We start from the raw sequence: 6,104 nt of genomic DNA, 5'->3' as shown, positions 1-6,104 counted from the left end.
CTGGAGGACTTCTTTGGAAAGGGGCAAGTCTCAATGAGGAGACAGCAGAAGACTTTAACACTGCCAACAAAAGAAAACTGCATCAAAAAGAAAATACCAGGAGTCCTCAGATGGAACCATCTAGTTACAAGAAAATAAGCTCAATGCTTTCACTGATTCTGTGTTGTTGTGAGGTGTATAATTATTTAATTATATAGCATGAAATAACAATATGAGAAATTAAGTCCACAGTAGATGTAATATGCTTCAGTCATCCTAAAACCAACCTCCAACCCACAATAGTCCACGATAAAATTGTCTTTCATGAAACTAGTCCCTGGCACCAAAAGTTTGGGAACCACTGGAATAAACCATGATTTAGATCATAGTGTCATGAGAGATATTCTCAAAATAGAACCAGATTTCATTCTTTTAACTTACAGTCTATAGTTCCACTGTCCAAAGCAGTAGTTATTGCCCACATCTGGATATTCAGTGTTTGTAACACAGGTAGTAAAAATCTAGATGTACTATAATAATAAAATACATGATAAACTGTGACAGTGTATTACTAAAAACCATGGGATATTTTATGATGAAGATTTATCATAAAATATATTTATATATTGTTATACATTATATTAAAAGATAAACTATAAAGATGTTAATAATATTATAAAATAGAAAAGATAGTGTATTAGAAACTTTATATTGCTAGTTATTTAAGCATTTATATTTTATGTACATATATATTTTAGTTCCACAAAAATGTAAAATTAAATATCTAATCCACATGAGGTTTCTATGACAGTACTGGACCAGAGAAATGATCTTTCTTTCAATAAAATTTCTCCTAAATAACTTGACTTCATTAAAATTATCATTAAAATTTTCATTAAAGCTATAGAATATATTATAAAATTAGTGCCACATGTAGGTGCATTTAACAAAACTAGAAGCAATATATTTTGATTTTGAAATTACAAACTTTAGTCTCCAATTCTTTCATTAAAATTAGGTATTCTTTGTGATGGTCTTGTGAAGGTGTACTTATTATGACAAAGTTTCCTTAATTACTAATATAATTTATCTAATACATTTGAATGATTTTTCTTTCGATTGCAAAAGCTAAAAGAGAGAAGATTCCATAATGAATCACAAGAACCTTTGGAGAGCCAAAGACAGACATTTAAGATTTTAATATTGCAAATAGATAAAACAAACACTGTATGTAATTCAATACAGGCATGAACAGTTTCAACCTTAAAGAAAGTATATCTCATTAATTTTAGTTGAAATTCACTGTGAGTGATATGATTCATTTTTTCTTGAAATACAAAATCTAATACAAGGAAAAAACCCATGAAAATCAATTCCGGAAAAACTTGTTAAGTGGATGTTTTATGTTTTTACACAGTTATGGTTAATGCCACTTTTGGTTAAATAAAACACTTTACTTCTTTTGGTTATGACAAATTTATTCATTTCAATTTTCTTTCTCTAATATATAGTCATTCACATCCTTGGAAACACAGTAGATTGATTTTCTTTTTTTTGTTACTAAGTTAGCCATCATTTTACAATTCTTTACTTACATGCACATCGCTGAAGCATCCCACTTTCTATTGTAAATGTTACTGGATTACTGAATCAAACATAACTAAATTACTCAAAGAAAAACATGTAGATAAAGAAGGCTAATATCCAGAACAACTGCTAAAAATGCATCATTTTTACCCTAAACAAACTTATTAATTAAAAATAAAGATATGGATAGTTAAAAATCAAATTTTCTTTGTAGAAGATAAATTCTGTTGTAAGTACATGAGCTTCAAAGTGATCCTTAAGATTACTAATCCCCTTCTCATTACATTAACAAATGGCATAATAACCAATGGTACACACACACACACACACACACACACACACACACAGGGAATTTGTACCTGTACCAGTTGATGCATGATCACCTATCTCAGCTTTCAAGAGCATTAAAATATGACCTCCTAACCACAAAAGAATCCCAAACTAAGCAGGAACGGATCTGTGACTGATTTGTGCATAAGACCTATAAACAATTTTCTCTGTGCTACCTACGAGAGGATCAACTGCTTGAAATCACAATGACAGTGGCTTTAGACGCATGTTTAAGACAACATCAGATCTCTATATATTTATACACACACTATATGCACACACACGTTTCCCAAGTGAAGTGAATATTGTTAATTTTTAAAAAGCTTTTATATTGTACTTTGCATCATGAATACTTTGCATATCTAGGATATATTTTATATTAATGGAGCCACTAATTAGATACTGAAGTTGTGTTTTTACATAAGTCAAGTGTTTATTGTGAGGCATCTCTGGAAGCTTCTGTGGTGGGACAATGAATAATAATTCAGAACCAGGACCATGGCTAGAGGAATGTCTGTTCCCAAGATAGCTGTAATCCCAGAAGCAGAGAGAACCATGACATGTTTATGTATTCTCTGTGCTGATGTTAATTTCCAGGACTTTACTTCTAATACTTAGAAGCTTCCATTACACATACATTTGTAGGCGGGGAGATGGGCTAGTGCTTCTTCCTGATTTGTGAGCCCAGTGCCCAGCCAGCCCCAGCTCATCAGTGCAACAGTGTGAGAATGTGGTCTTCAGGTCTATAGGAAGGTTTGCAGTGGTTTGCCTCTTGATTGTATATGTTTTTGAATGACAAGATTGAAATCTGAAGATCCACCGTGACCAAGATTATCCAAGGGGATTGTTCAGCCTTTCACCTGCTTCTTTAACCATTCTCAAGGGGCTCAAGGACACAGTCTTCTGCCCTTTGTGACAGTTGTGTGGTAAAGTTCCTTGGACTGAATTTAAATAACGTGGATTGAACTATTATCCCCATCCCCTTTACATTCTAATTTACTTTATAGAAACTTAGAAGATAATGCCTGCCTATGTATATATCAAGAGAGTTCATATGAGCTACATGAGCAAATTATGATTCTTTTCATTAGCACTATTACTGCTATTGGGATAATGATAATTTTTCTCTGGTACAACATCTAATAAACATAGATATTTTATTTTGTGTGGGCATGAAAATAGTTTTATTCCATCACATTTTATAGTTTAAATCTTTGCATGACAAGTCATCTGTTTATTTTTCATAATGTTTGTGTGGGCTGCTGAAGCAGAGGTTTGTTATAGGTATGACATCTCCAGTGTCATTTAAAAGAAAGCAAAAGAAACAAAAGAATGCCATGCTGAGGAGGTGATATCAGAGTTTACACCCAAAAGATCAGAAGGATCCCAGGCTTGGAAAATGAGACGGCATGTTTTCTTACAGCTTCAACACCAGAAGCTATGTTTGGTTTGGTTTTGAATAGTTAATTACCCTTGTAAGTTGATATTTGCCTAGAGGAAATACCTTTTCTACAGCCTTTTTTGAAGTGAATGTTATTAGGCTATGCCTTGGACTTGACCATCCTGGGTCTGTTTTCCATCGTATTCAGTGAACAATTTCTATGGTTTAGTTGACTCTTAATTTAGGGGGTTTATTCTTCAAAAATACTAGTTCTTTTTCTTTTTCTTTTCCATATTAGGGATTCCAATTATTCATATGGTATCTTGTTTTGGCCTGTGTTTCACTTTTCCCCTGACTGTTGTGATTTCTTTCTTTGTCTCATTTTCATTTTCTTGGTTGTTTCTTTCCTTCACAGCCCTTATAGGTTTCAAATTTGAATCTGCTCCCTCCTGCTACTCTATCTCATAGGATTTTATTTATGGGATAAAGTTCTAATCTGAAAATAACCAGCTAATGTGTTTACTTTATTACTTCTTGGCCCTATTCTTGAAAATAAGTTCACAGGAGTCAGGGATCCTATCAGGCTCGTTGCATGCTACATCCCATAATAAATGTTCAATACTTACAATTTCCATACAATGTATGTGAATGAAGGGATAAGAAAAATTAAAATGAACATTGAATGATGCAGGTTAAAACTCCTTGAAACATTATCTAAGGCATGAGAACTTTAGAAGAAATGACAGTGCTTACAAATTCTAAAAATATGGAAATTTAGATAATTCTAAAGGCAGCTAGATATATCCATGTTTGTTAAAATTAGGAAATGTGTGTAGCAAGACTGACTTTCTAGTTTCTGTATCTTACATTTAACATTCCCTTTTTAACTTGCAGTCACTTTTTCACTAAGTTGTTAAGACATATTTTAATTACAAGCCTTGGGAATTACTTATCACGGCACCTTTAGAAAATGTATAAAAGGTTCTCACTTTTATACAAAAAGAAAAAAATTTAAATTTAAAAATTTAAAAAGTGGCACAATTTTGGCCATTAAAAATAAAATAAATTAAAATAAAATAAAGAAAGCGAAGTTATCTCTCCTACAAATTAATTTAATTTCCCAAACCTATCCATAAGGTTCAGGATACCTATTAATGGCTGAGTTCAGGGACAAACAATAACCCCCAAACTTTTCATAAATGATGGTGTTTATTCTGGATGCTCAGTCCATCATTAAGACAATGTGGAAGAGAAGAAAAATCTCAATCAGAACACATCAAAAATTTATGCGACATTAAAAGAAGCTGTAAACAAAAGCAGTAAGAGTAAACAGAGTAAGAGAAAGAAGAGTACTTACTTTACTCTTACAGAAGAGTAAACAGAGTAAGAGAAAAGAGTGGATAATGAAAAGGAATTGCAAAGTGAACGGAAAGGATTTTCCCAGCAAGAGCTGGTCTTTAAAAATGCTACACAGAGCCAAGCAGACAGTATTAGAGTCACACTTAATGTGACAAATACATTGTTTAAATTTAATCCAGCAACTCACTTGACCTTGAATATTTCATTTCAAGAACTCTGTTGCCCTCATCAGATCTAAAATTTTCAAAAATCAGAGGATGGACGTCTAGGTTAGATAATCTACCTGGAAGAGAAACATCCACTTGATCTGAATATATCAAAGGAGCACTTTGGGAAAAGATATTTGTGCACAATTCAAATTTTATATAAAGAGTTTAAATCTAAACTGGTGGCTTCTGCAGTTTTCCAGTGGTTGCAAGTAAGAGCCAATTTATCTATATTTATTATTGTAATAGCTGTTGCTTCTTAACAAAATTATGTTGTTATAAGCAGGATGCGGAAAAATAATATTGTAATAAGATAAATCCTCACTGATTAAGTAATCTCATTTTTCTTCATAAAAATCACATGAAATTGTGTATCTGTGACCAGGGATTAAAATAGCTACTATGATTATCATGAAATTGATGATGATAGTAATGATCCTTAGCATATGTAGAAGTTTTTTTTTTTTTATGTCTAGTGGGCACTTTATACCATGATCTAATTTAATCTTTCCAGACACTTTAAACATTACTTGTATTATTTGCCTCTTACATGTGAAGAACTGCCTCTGAAAAAGCAAAGGACAAAAGGATAGGTCTGTTTGAAGCAAGGGTGAGTATAATAAGGGGAAATTAATGGCAATGTGTCACTTATAGTAGTACATTTTAAAAGTTTAGGGCCAGGGATGTAGCTCAGCAGCGCAGAGCCTACCTAGTAAGCTTGAGGTCCTGAGTTCAATTCCCGGTACTCCCCCTAATTAAACATTTATTGTATTTTTCAATCATACCTCATGTATAAAGGTAACACACTTCAGTAATTTTCAGTCTTATCTCTCCCTTCCCCTACCCTCTTTCTTAGTTTCCCTTTTTGGACCGTTCCGTGTGTAGAATATATTTTGTTCATATCCCTTTTTCCTGTTGTTTGTCTTAACACCCCAGCCTATTTTGACAACCAGAAATATCTCCGGATATTATCAAATGCCTTCAGGACGGCGAACTCATCCCAGGTTGAGAGTCAACGATAAACTAGAAAACGACTTTACTGCACCTCTGAGTCTGATGTGAATCTTTGGCTGTCCTTTTGCCTGTGGGTAAGGAGCAGTCAGTGGAGAGTGACAAATTTGCAGAGTCTGCAGATAAATATATCAAAACACTCCTTAAAAAATTTTTAAAATTTCCTTAAAAATTTTCTAAGACTGGCCCAGGCACTAATTTAAGTGTAACATCAGATCTTCTGTGGGGTCAATTTCTAATATATATATATA

This window comes from Chinchilla lanigera, unplaced genomic scaffold (assembly GCF_000276665.1).
Source record: "Chinchilla lanigera isolate Chin_1 unplaced genomic scaffold, ChiLan1.0 scaffold00024, whole genome shotgun sequence".
Taxonomy (NCBI): Eukaryota; Metazoa; Chordata; class Mammalia; order Rodentia; family Chinchillidae; genus Chinchilla; species Chinchilla lanigera.
Note: the sequence above shows the minus strand (reverse complement) of the source record.